Here is an 11,398-nt window from a genome sequence, read left to right as displayed (position 1 = left end):
AAAAAAAAAAAAAAAAAAAATGTGGCATCTTTGTGGACAGGATATCATGTCTGCATCTTGAACTATGAATAACCACTAAGAAGACAACAATGTGCAATGTATTAATTATTAAAACTGTCCTACTAATCAGTTTTGAAATAGTCTCATTGCTATTTGTTTCTCAATAAAGTTATAAGAAAAGAAAGGAAAACAAAGAAACAAACGGCATCTGCAGTGTGACCTTCTGGAGCAGTGCATGCTCTCTGAGGTTGTCCCGTCTTTCTGGGCTCCCAGGCAGGTCCTTCCCTGGTAAAGGTGGTGACACGGGAGCACAGGGCCTCACAAGGGCTCGGAAGCCCCACTGCAACCTCAAACTGTTCCAGAAAGGGCTGCACTGCTGACCCCAGCAGCACAACGCCACAGGGGTGCTGTGCCTCCTCACCCAGCTGTGATGTCAGAAAATTCCACATTTAGCTCAAAATCACCAGGATCTGTCTCTGGGCTTATCCAAGTGCCAAGAAATGTCTTTCCAGAACTTTCACCAGAATGCAAGGCCTGGCCTGGGCCTGTGGTGCCCCAGGGGCCTTGTTATCAGGCCCATCCAGTGGGGACATCAGAGTCGGGTGAGGGCACCTAGCCCAGCCCAGCAAAGCACTGCCTTCACTGAGAGGCCACAGGCAGCGGTGACACGGAGACACCCCCCCCCACGAGAGAGCAGCAAGGCCCAGCGGGCAGTTGTCTCCTAGGCCCCCAGGCTGGGTCCCTCACAGGGGTGCTGGTGACGCACCACAGTCCCACTACCAGCAGCGAGTACAGCCGTGCGGCAGAGACCCACACACAAAGGCGGATTACAGCTCAGACTTGAGAGGAAGATTAGGAGCTTGGGAGGAGCATCCACAGGGCTCCATAATGGGATAGGGCGCAGCTGCTGAATAATGGATGGAGGCGGCTTTGGCTCTGCAAATGTTAACGTTCAAGAGTAATGTGAACAGAAAAACTGCAGAATTATTTATACTCTCAACCCGGTTTGTATGCATGACATCTGCATATCTTCTGATATGTACCACCAAATTCAGGAATGTTACAGACCCACAGAACACAATTTCTGGGGCTCCAGCTGGGTACGGTGGTGCACACCTCCAATCCTAGCACTTGGGAGGCTGAGGCAGGAGATCACCACAAGTTCAAGGGTCTCTAAGTTGCTGGAGCTTGGCTTAAACATAACATTCTCAGGCTAGGGAGACATTTCAGCAGCACAAGCACCTGCCTGCCAAGGTTAAGGTCCTGAGTTTGATCCCTGGTACAGAAAAAAAAAAAAAAAAAAAGACATCCTCCTGCCTTAGCTTCCTAGAGTGCCTAACTATTTTTAAAATAGAACTGCAGGTGAGGGACATAGGAAACTGGTGCACTCAGCTCCGCCTCCGTATCACTGAAACCACTGGACAGCACGTGGAGGCCGTCTGCTGTCACCCGACAGTCAGCAGGTGACCCCTGGCTCTCATATAGCTGAGATTTTGCAACGCATGGTCATCATGTGCCACAAGTGTCCCCAGAGTCCTGCCAAGGAACACAGAGGACCCGGTCAGCGGGGTGTGAGGACGTGGAAGACGCAGTTGGCCCACATCACATCGAGGTGGCCTGAGCTTTGCATCCGGACCATCTAACACAAGGGCCACAGTCTCCTCACAGCCCGGCAGGAGCCCGGCCAACCTGCTTAGCCCCAAGCAAGGCCAAGTGTCCTGGCTGCGTGGTCTCAGGCTCCTCCTCCCATGACTCCATGGCCCAGGGCAGGCTACTCACCACCTGCGCCTGTGATTTCCTCTGTGCCCCAACACAGGATGGAGAGACAGGGAGAACCAGGAAAGGATTCTCCTGGGTACATTCACCCTATAAAACCCAGGGGGATGCTCTATGGTCACACACAGCTCCAGACAGAAACTACACCTCAGAGCCGGGCACGGTGGTGCATGCCTGTCATCCCCCCACTTGAGAGGCTGGGGCAGGGGGATCTCTGTGAGTTTGAGGCCAGACTGGGTTTCACAGGGAGGTCCCATCTCAAAAATTAAAATGAGTAAACTGGACCAAGGGTCACTGAAGTTTGAGATCCCACACAAGACTTCCTGCGTGGAGCCTTCAGCAACCTCAGGCAAATACTGGGTACAGTGGAACAAGTCCTCAGTCCAACAGTTAATCAGCCTGAGTGTCCTGGTATTTCCCAAAGTTCTCCAGAGCCATCCTGTCAGTGTACAGTGCCTCCACCCCAAGCCTCTCTGGAATGAGGAGCTGGGACCCTCAGCCCTCCATGGAGACCCCTCCCCCATCACTTCATGGGGTCAGACCCTGCTCTGGGGGCAACAGACACTACAAGGACCTCCTCCAGGAAGGCTGGGGGGAAAGGGGCACCTGTGCTGATTTGGGGATCGAAGCATAGAGAGCCCCTTCACAGACATCTCCAGCTCAGAATCCTGACAATTATGGATGGCAGGGAGTGCAGCCTGGAATCCTGGACCTTGCCTCAAAAAAAAAAAAAAAAAAAAAAAGGGAACTTGGGGCCAGGGTGATGGCTCAGTAGAATAAGCGCAAGGGTCTGAGTTCAATCCCCAGTTCCGCCAAAAAAAAAAAGTAACTTGGGATTTAGCTCAGCAGCACAGCGCCTGCCTGGCAAGTGTGAGGTCCCAAGTTTGATTCCAAGTTAAAAAAAAAAAAAAAAAAAGGCTGGAGATGTAGGGTGAACCTGTGAATACTCTGGGTGACCATTCTACACCCTGGTATTGAAGGAGGTGGAGGAGGATGAAAAGGAGGAGGAGGACAACAGCAACAATAACCACTCCCTGACCCCCACTGTGCCCTAATGGCTCCCTGCACCTCAGTTTGTGAGTGAACATGATTTCCTCTTATTTGCACAAATGGGAAACTGAGGCTCACAGCTCAGCAGTGCCCAGCCCAACCTTCACAGCTGAGAAAGGCCAGGGAGACGGCGAGGCTCAAGTCCTCGCACTGCCTCATCCTCCTGGCACTGCAGTGGCTCACAACCTTGCCCAGAGCACAGCTGGCACCGCAGCAGGGCGTCCCTAGGTCCCCCCTGACCCCCAGTCTCTCAAGCGAGCCTCGCCTGCCCCCTTCAGCACACACCTTTCTTTTGGTTGCTTGGTTTTTGGAGTCAGGGCCTCACTAAGTAACTCAAACTCATAGCAATGCTCCTGCGTCGGCCTCCCAAGTGTGGGGAGCCCTGAGGCAGCATGCCCAATGTGTTCCTCAGTTTCTATGCTTTCCTCAACTGCTTACACCCATTCATAAAACTCAGGTTAGGGACCAAAGAGTAAAGAGTAAATTTCACATTCAATACTATACCACTGCCCTATCAAAGAACAAAAAGAAAATAAGTTACAAGGTTATCTTCCCCAAAACATCTCTACTATCCTGTGAGAAAGGACTGTACTAAAAACCCAGCAGGCCAAGATGGTGGTGCCTGGTCTGTAGTCCTAGCACTCTTGGAGGCTGAGGCAGGAGGATCGCAGGAGGCCAGATGGAACTACATAGCGAGACCCCGCCTCCAAAACACACACACACACACACACACACACACACACACACACACACACACACAAATTAAAAACAAACGAAAAAAAAAAATTTACTACCTAAATAGCAAATACCAGTGGTGCAGGCCTTTATTCCTAGCACTCCCGGAGGCTAGGGCAGGATTTAAACTTCAAACCCAGCCTGGGCGACTTAGCAGGCCCATCTCAAGATAAAAAAGCACAATGGGCTGAGGCTGCAGCTCAGCGCGGAAGGTCTTGGGGTCTCGAACCAGTACCAGTGCCGCCGTAGACCAAAGCAGCACCCCTATTCAGTGCCCCCCCCCCAGGCCTGCCCCGCAGCTGAGATCTCAAATCGGAACTAGCTCGGCCCGGCAAGCTGTGTGACCTTGAGCAACTGGCCCTGCCCCAGCCTCAGTTTCCCCGAGTGCTCCAGAAGGGTTCACCTTCCCATCCCGCCCGCCCCGGAGCGCGGATCGGCCAGTCCGGGCCCTGCGCGATCCAGGGCTCCGGGAGGCTCAGGGGCTCGGGCGTGCGCCCCGACAGGCCCGGAACACTGCGGGCCTCGTCCAGACGCCCCACAGGCCACTCACCGTCCGTGTCGCGCTGCGCGTGGCCGCCTTTGTATGCAAACAGCTCGCCTCGGCCTACGGTCTGCACAGCGCGGGCCGGGCGGGCCAGGGCGGGGCCTGCGGGTGTGGGTGGCGCCGGGCGGGCGGGGCGGCGCCAGGGGGGGTCCGAGGTGCGGCGGCGCGGCTGCTTTCAGCGCCGGCTCTGACCGCTGCCTCTAGCCCTGCAGCACTGCCTGCCGTGGCTTTCCGGGCTGGGGGCCTCAGGCCCCGCCTCTGCTCCCTCGCCGGAGCCAGGGTTCTACATTTCAGCAGCCTGAACAGATTGAAAACTACCGTGGATGTCTAACTTTCATACATTTTTTGCAGTGAAAGACTCACTGTGAAAACACCTCTTCAGAATCCATCCCCCGGCTTTGAGCACACTCAACCCATCTTGCTTGCCTGGCCTTGGAGGGGGTGAGACAGTCTCCCTGTGTAGCCCAGGCTGGCCTCCAACTTCAAACTCTTAGCGATCCTCCCGCCTCAGCTCCCAGAGCACTGGAGTCACAGGCGTGCAGGACCATCGCAGCTCCTCTTGCCGCTTCCTGCAGCAGCTCCGGAGTCCTCTCTCCTGAGGGTCTTTAGCTGTGCTGACCTGGCTGCCTCGAAGTCCTGAATGGGTTCTACAGACTTCCCTTTCATGGTAATTTTGACTTTTAGGGAGGAGACAGAAGCCGCAGTGCCAGATCCAGCGACTGAGGTAGGGGAGGGCGCAGCCCCGAGAGCTGCCTTGCCTGTCGTGGGATGGCTCTGTGGGGTGGCACTCAGCAGCAGCAGCACTCCCTCCGATCCCACCTGGCAGAGATCCTCAGGAAAGAGGCCCCGGGACTTGGGGGAGGATTCCAGGGCATTCCCGCAGTGTGTCTCTTCTGGAAGCTTGCCTGTTTCAGGTTTAAACCTTCATGGGTGTGTCAGCCACCCCACCCGGCAGTAGGATGGGCACAAGACAGGGTAAGGGGCAGCTGGGAGTCACCTGCCAGGGCATGCACCCCTCCCTTCCTGACCTTCCGCTGCCTTTCTAACCTCAGCTATGACTGTCATTGCTTTGCAAGGGACACAGACACCATGCCTGGTCCCCCCACTGACCTGATGACCGAGGCATCCACTCTGTGAGCCCCCCAGTCCACAGCCCCCAGGACCTCAGGTTCAGAAGGCACCTCATGGGACGAAGACAGAAGCAGAGCTGTGGCCTGGGAGGCCACCCAGTGAACACAAAGGTCCTGGGTGGGGCCAGAAGGCCAGAGGCCCAAACCTTGAGGGTTGGTGGCAAAGCAAGGTGCTGCATGTTGCGCAGAGGTTGCCCTAGGAAGAGCCTCATGCGGGACTGTGGGCCTCCTTGTTCCACAGAGATGGACGCAGGAGTGGATGCCGCAGGCACAGGCTCCCTACTGAGGGAGAGATCCTGGCTTGGGAGCAAAACCTTAGGTCAGCTTGGGACCCAGGCTTCTTCCAGCTGCCTAGGGATGGAGGAGGCACTCCCAGCCAGTCCTGAGGTACAGTGATCTGTAGGTCTCGTGCAAGAAAAAGGAGCAGAAAGAGGAGGACGAGAGGAGGAAGGGGCAGGCAGCGCTGCAAACAAGCTGCCTGGCACCTGTGATGCCCGCACTCAGGAGGCTGAGGCAGGACAATCAACCACTTTCCAGCCAAGCCTGGGCTACATGGTGAGTTAAAGGCCAGCCTGGACTACATAGTGAGACCCTGTAAAAAGAAAGAAAAAGAAAGAAAGAAAGAAAGAAAGAAAGAAAGAAAGAAAGAAAGAAAGAAAGAAAGAAAGAAAGACCCCGTTTCACAAAAAGAAAAGAAAAGAAAGAAAGAAAAAGAAAGAGCAAGCTAGCTTTCAACTAACTTAATTATTCAAATTTAGAGATGGGGTAGAGCTCTCTAAAGCTTTGGAAGCAAGAAAAAGGAAAAGAAACAAAAGCTTTCTGAGCTCCAGCCCAGAGCCCCAGCCCAGGCCTGGTCAGATCCCCCAGGGCGGAGTGGGTGCCCACATAGGGGACGCTGAGTTTCCCAGGCCACGGCCGGCCGTCGGGAGCCCCTGGGGCCCCGCGCTGTCAGCCACCTGCCTGGTGACCTAGTGACTCAGCCTGCTGAGGTGATCCCCTGGGCCAATCCCCGTGCCTAGTAGGGGGCAGCCCTCTCCGGGAAGAGAGGAGGGACCCAACATGTTGGATTCCAGCCTCTGGCCTCACCTCCCAGGAAGTGGGGTCCAGGTGCCCCTAACTGGGGTCCATTCAAGCCGAGGAGGGCCCCATTGTATAACACTCAACACAGGGCTGCCTTGGCTTGTGAATTCTAAACTGCGATGCATGAGGCAAGGCTGTGCAGGCCGGTGAACCAAGCACCGGGAAGGGTAAGCCAGAAGGCCACTGCAAGTTTCAGTCCAGCCTGGGCTACAAAGTGAGCTCGCAGTCTCAAAGTGGCAAGTGACAGCAGGCGAGAATCCATGGCAGGACAAAGCTGCCTGCCAACCTGGCAAACACAGCTGCTGTGCGGAGCTTGAGTCCCAGCAGGACTGAAAACACCTCAGTACCCCACATCAGCACGGAGTCCCCACGACCTTGGTAAACAGGTGCTGGTCACTGTCTCAGGTCTCACATTCTCAGCCACAGGAGAGAGAAGGACAGGGGTGACAACAGAGCCCCCTCTGTGTCCCTTCCTGGCAAGAAAACTAAGAGCCAGGGAGGCAACGGAAAAACTGGGCACCATGGCTATAATTCTAGCATTCTGGGAGGCTGAGGCAGGAGGATGGCAAATTTGAGCCCAGCCTGGGAAAGTTAGCAATTTAGCAAAAACCTGTCTCAAAATAAAAACTAACAAGGGCTAGGGATATGGCTCAGTGCAAAGGCCCTGGAGTCACAATCCCCAGGGCTTCAAGCAAAAACACTCAGAGAGGCCAGCAGTAGCACTCATTGCAGTCAGTTTGCAAGCGCCAGTCCGCACCCTGATCAGTGATTCATGCTGCCCCCCAGCTTCTTATAGAAAAGAAGGGCATTGCGCTGGGGGTTCTTTGTAAGGCTCTTTCTCAAGTTTGTTTTCTTTTGGTTTGGTGGGTTTGGCTTTCTGTTTTTCATTGGTTTGGTTTGGTTTGGCCCAGGCCAGCCTTAAGCTCGCTCACTATGTAGCCCAGGCCCAGCTGGAGCTCACAGTCCTCCTGCCTCAGCCTCCCGACTGCTGGGATCAGCCTCCCCACTGCTGGGATGGCAATGTTCAGCCTCACCTCTGGCCTCAGTTCCAATTCTACTTGGTGAGCTGGGCCAGGCAGTTCGTTTTCTTCCTCGGCTCCTTCCGCACTGAAACATGACCCAATGCACCCTGGGGGCCTTAAGAAGAGAAGTTTCCACTCATTTGCATGAGACTTGCAGACAAGGTCAAGCCAGCCCCTGACCTGGTGGTGGCACTTCTGCTCCTGACCTTAGGCAACCTGGCTGGCCATAGACACCTGTAATCCTAGCACTATGGGAGCCTGAGGCAGGAGGATGAAAAGTTCAAGTCCAGTCTGGGCTTCAGCTAGAGCCTGGCTCAAAATGAAAAATAAAGGCCTGAGCATGTAGCTCCTCAGGAACATTCTGAGTTCACTCCCTCAGGCCTCAAAATGCATACATACACACACACACATACACACATACATACATACATACATACATACATACATACATAATAGGCTCAAATACAGGAAGTCTAGGGCTCAAAATCTCACAGACCCAGCAGGAATGGTGGTGCATGTCTGTAATCCTAGCACTCAGGGGGCTGAGGCAGGATGATTGCAAATTTGAGCCACAGTCCAAGCAATTTAATGACTTAGCAAGAGAAGAAAAAGTTATTTTAATGGCTGGGATGTAGCTCAGTTACAAGGATCTGGGTTTAATCCCAACTATGGTTGAAGGGAAGGAAGGGAAGAAAGGGGGCTACAAAAAGAACATCAAGTAGGAGCAGGGCACGGTGGCACACTCCTGCAATTCTAGCACTCTGAAGGCTGAGGCAGGAAGATCAGCAAGAGTTCAAAGGGCCGGGAAAATGACTCAGTGGAATAAGCGCTTCCCCGGCAAGCCAAGAGTTCAAGGGCACACGAGGCTACCTAGAGAGAGACCCTGTCTCAAAAATTGAAAATAAAAAAGAAAGAAATGAGAAGCATAGTGCGTAATTGGCATTTGGTAAATAGGGACCACAGTCCGTCAGTCGTAAGAGCCCCGAGAGAAAGCGGCCAGTACCCGGTTACATCTACAGTTGGAGCCAGTGCCAGGTGTGGTGCAGCGGGCCTGTCATGCCAGCACTCGGGAGGCTGAGGCCAGAGGTCAAGGCCAATCTGGACTTCATAGTGAGACCCCGCCTCAACAAAACAAAACCAAAAAAAATGAAGGTGCCATCTCTAAGTCAGGGGTAACTCGAGAGGAATCCAGGCTCCTAGCGCCCCAGTCTTAGTGACCAATTAGCCTCCTGGACATGGTGCTCAGTGCAGCCCGGCTCCCCATACCTTCACAGCCAGCAGGGCGTTGCGTCTCTGCCTCCGACTCCAAGATAGCACCCGGGAGTCCTCTTTCAGCACCCATGGACCTAGGCCTGGGTCTGCACAAAGCCCCTGGCCCACAGCAGGTGGGGCCACCCCTGGGGGGTTATGGTCAGGGCAGGCATGGCGAGCGTCCCCGTCCCCGCGGGGCCTCCTCACCTCTCCCCATCACCTCCTCTGCCCCCTGTCCCGTCTCTGCTCTTGGGGGCTGCAGGAGCAGGTCACTGCTGGGGGCTGGATTATGATGTCCCCGCTGTGGTTATGACCTCAGCATCTGGTAGCCCAAGAGGAGGGACAAAGACTGAGACAGCCCAGGGGCCCTGTGGAGCACAGCCTGCCAGCTGGGGAAGGGAGGAACCCTTTCGGAATCTGACTTCTCACGGGGGTTTGGTTTGGTTTGGTTTGGTTTGGTTTGGTTTGGTTTGGTTTGGTTTGGTTTGGTTTGGTTTGGTTCAGTTTGGAGACAGGCTCTCCCTATGTAGTTCAGGTTTGCCTCTCCCTGGCAGTTTCTGCAGATGCAATCCAAGAGCCCTGGAGATACCCCATCTGGGTCCTGGAGACCTGGGGTTCGTGCTGCTCAGGAAAAGAAGAGGCCTTAGTTTCAGGCCTAGAAAACTATAGCCTGACCTCATAGCCACTCTCCAAAAGCTATTTATTTATTTATTTATTTTTGCGGAACCAGGGATTGAACTCAGGCCCTTGTGCTTGCCAGGGAAGTGCTTATTCCACTGAGCCATGTCCCTGGCCCCTCCAAAAGTTTTTAGGAAGCACAATGGAAAAGTGGGCAGGAAGACATATTCTTAGACATATGAATATGGCTATGAAGACATTGTCATAGCCCATAAAAGTAAGGGCTTTTCCTGGTCTCTGGCTCATTGCCTTTGCATAGATGCTGCTACTGCCATGTCTAAAGCAGATGACACCATCTAAAGGTGGGCAGTGGCTTCCAGCGCCATGCTGCTGACTGGTTATGAGCCCACGGCTCCTGCACTAGGTTAGGTGCCAAGGGAGCGCATCCAGTTGCCCTGCAGCAGAGGGTGCCTGCAATCTTGCAAACCATTCTGCTCAACGCTGGGCCTGTCTACCAGCTCTCCAGGGCTGACAGGTGCAGGGGTGCAACCTGACCCCCAGCAGTCAGCAGCTGAGGCAGGAGGGTCAGGGTCCGGGCAGCCCGAGGTGAGAAGGTCTCTCTGGAACTGAGGTCATACAGCTGGCTGAGACCCAGGAGACCACACTGTCCCCAAGGTGGTGCTGGGCAGGGCTTCTCACTCAGAACGACCTCTGCCATCCAGACCCTGTCCCACAATTGCTAATTAAACGTGCTCAGATACCAGGCCAACACATCAGTGCCAAAGCAAAAACATAAAAATCAGGGAGTCAGGACACCAGGAAAAATAAAAACAAAAATAAAAGGGAGCAGAAGACAGAGGAACAGGAAGAAACCCCCAGTTTAGGATTTGAGATTTGGAGAGATACATCATAAGAGCAGAGCAGAGCAGAGCAGGGGTGTACAAGAGGGATGGTTAGAGAACAGCGACCACAAAACAGCTGAAAAGCAAAACAAAATTAATTTGCTAAAAATAATAATAGAAGTTGAGCTGGACCTGGTGGTGCCACCTGTCGCCGGCACTCAGGAGGCTGAGGCAGGAACATCACTGTGACTGTAAGACCAGCCTGGGCTCCAGGGACACCCAACCCTGTCTCAGGAAATAAATATCTGGACCACAGGAGACAAACGAGACAGAGGGGTTGGTGAGGCTGCAGCCATGCCCTCATCTCTTTTGATTCCCGCTTTTCTTTGTTTTTCCGGACACACTCTACGGTGGCATCTCGCCACTGGGCCCGTGGACTAAAAGTGAGTGTTCCCCAAGACCAAGTTCGAGCACATAAGAAAAACCACTAGGGCCAGTTGTGGATGCCTGTCATCCTAGCACCGGGGAGGCTGAGGCAGGAAGATCACAAGTTTGAGGGCAGGCTGGGCCATTTATGAGCTAAGGAAACCCCATCTCAACATTAAAAAAAAAAAAAAAAAAAAAAAGGGCTAGGGATGCATCTCGGTGCAGAGGCCCTGGCTCCTCTGGAGTTACTGGGGAAAATAATAAACCAAAGGAAGAAGAAAGGAACTATGGGAAATAGACCCCCCCCCCAAAGAGCTCTACCAGGAGGAAGGGAGGGGCTCCGTGATCCAGGCCTGCGCTAACACAGCCTCTTCAGAGGGCAAGGCCAGGAAATGAAATAGCACCAGCAGGCTCGCAAAGCAAGAGCCAAGGCAAGAGCCACAGCAGGAACAGGGTGACCGTCAGGTGGGGCGGCCTCTCCCTGCAGCACCAGGTCCCACTGCTCCCACCTGTGTGATGTGTGGCAAGTGAACCGCCCTCTCTGTGCCTGGCCCTTGCCTGTCAAAGGAAGGTGGCTCCAAGGCCAGCTCACATGCATGACGCTCCTAGCGAAGACTGACAAGGGGTGAAGTGCTGTACGAAGTGTGTTCAGTGTACGTATTTAGTTATCTATTATTTTTGTCATTAGCCCATGACTGCAGTACGAGATGATTACACCCACGGTGGGGGGTGGCACACGGACCCAGTACCTCTCATTTTCTTTTCCCTTCCTCCTTACCCCCATTTTTAAGGGTTTTTTTTTCCTTTTGCCAGCACCAGATTTATTTAAATTATAAGCCCTTATCCAATTGATGTCATAAAAAAAAGTTTTAAAAAATTTGGGCTGGGAAGATAGCTCAGTTGAACAAGCACTTGCCTGGCAAG

At 53.8% G+C, this 11,398-nt stretch overlaps 1 protein-coding gene across 1 annotated transcript in view; it reads right to left on the bottom strand.

Annotated features, from left to right (window-relative positions):
- Lpin1 (lipin 1) overlaps positions 1-11,398 on the bottom strand; it is a 99,824-nt gene that overhangs the window by 57,602 nt on the left and 30,824 nt on the right. The gene's annotated exons all lie outside the window — the stretch shown is intronic.

The sequence above is a fragment of the Octodon degus genome, unplaced genomic scaffold (assembly GCF_000260255.1).
Source record: "Octodon degus isolate 3935 unplaced genomic scaffold, OctDeg1.0 scaffold00151, whole genome shotgun sequence".
Lineage (NCBI taxonomy): Eukaryota > Metazoa > Chordata > Mammalia > Rodentia > Octodontidae > Octodon > Octodon degus.
The sequence above is the reverse complement of the archived record's forward strand: the minus strand, read 5'-3'. Positions and strand labels throughout refer to the sequence as shown.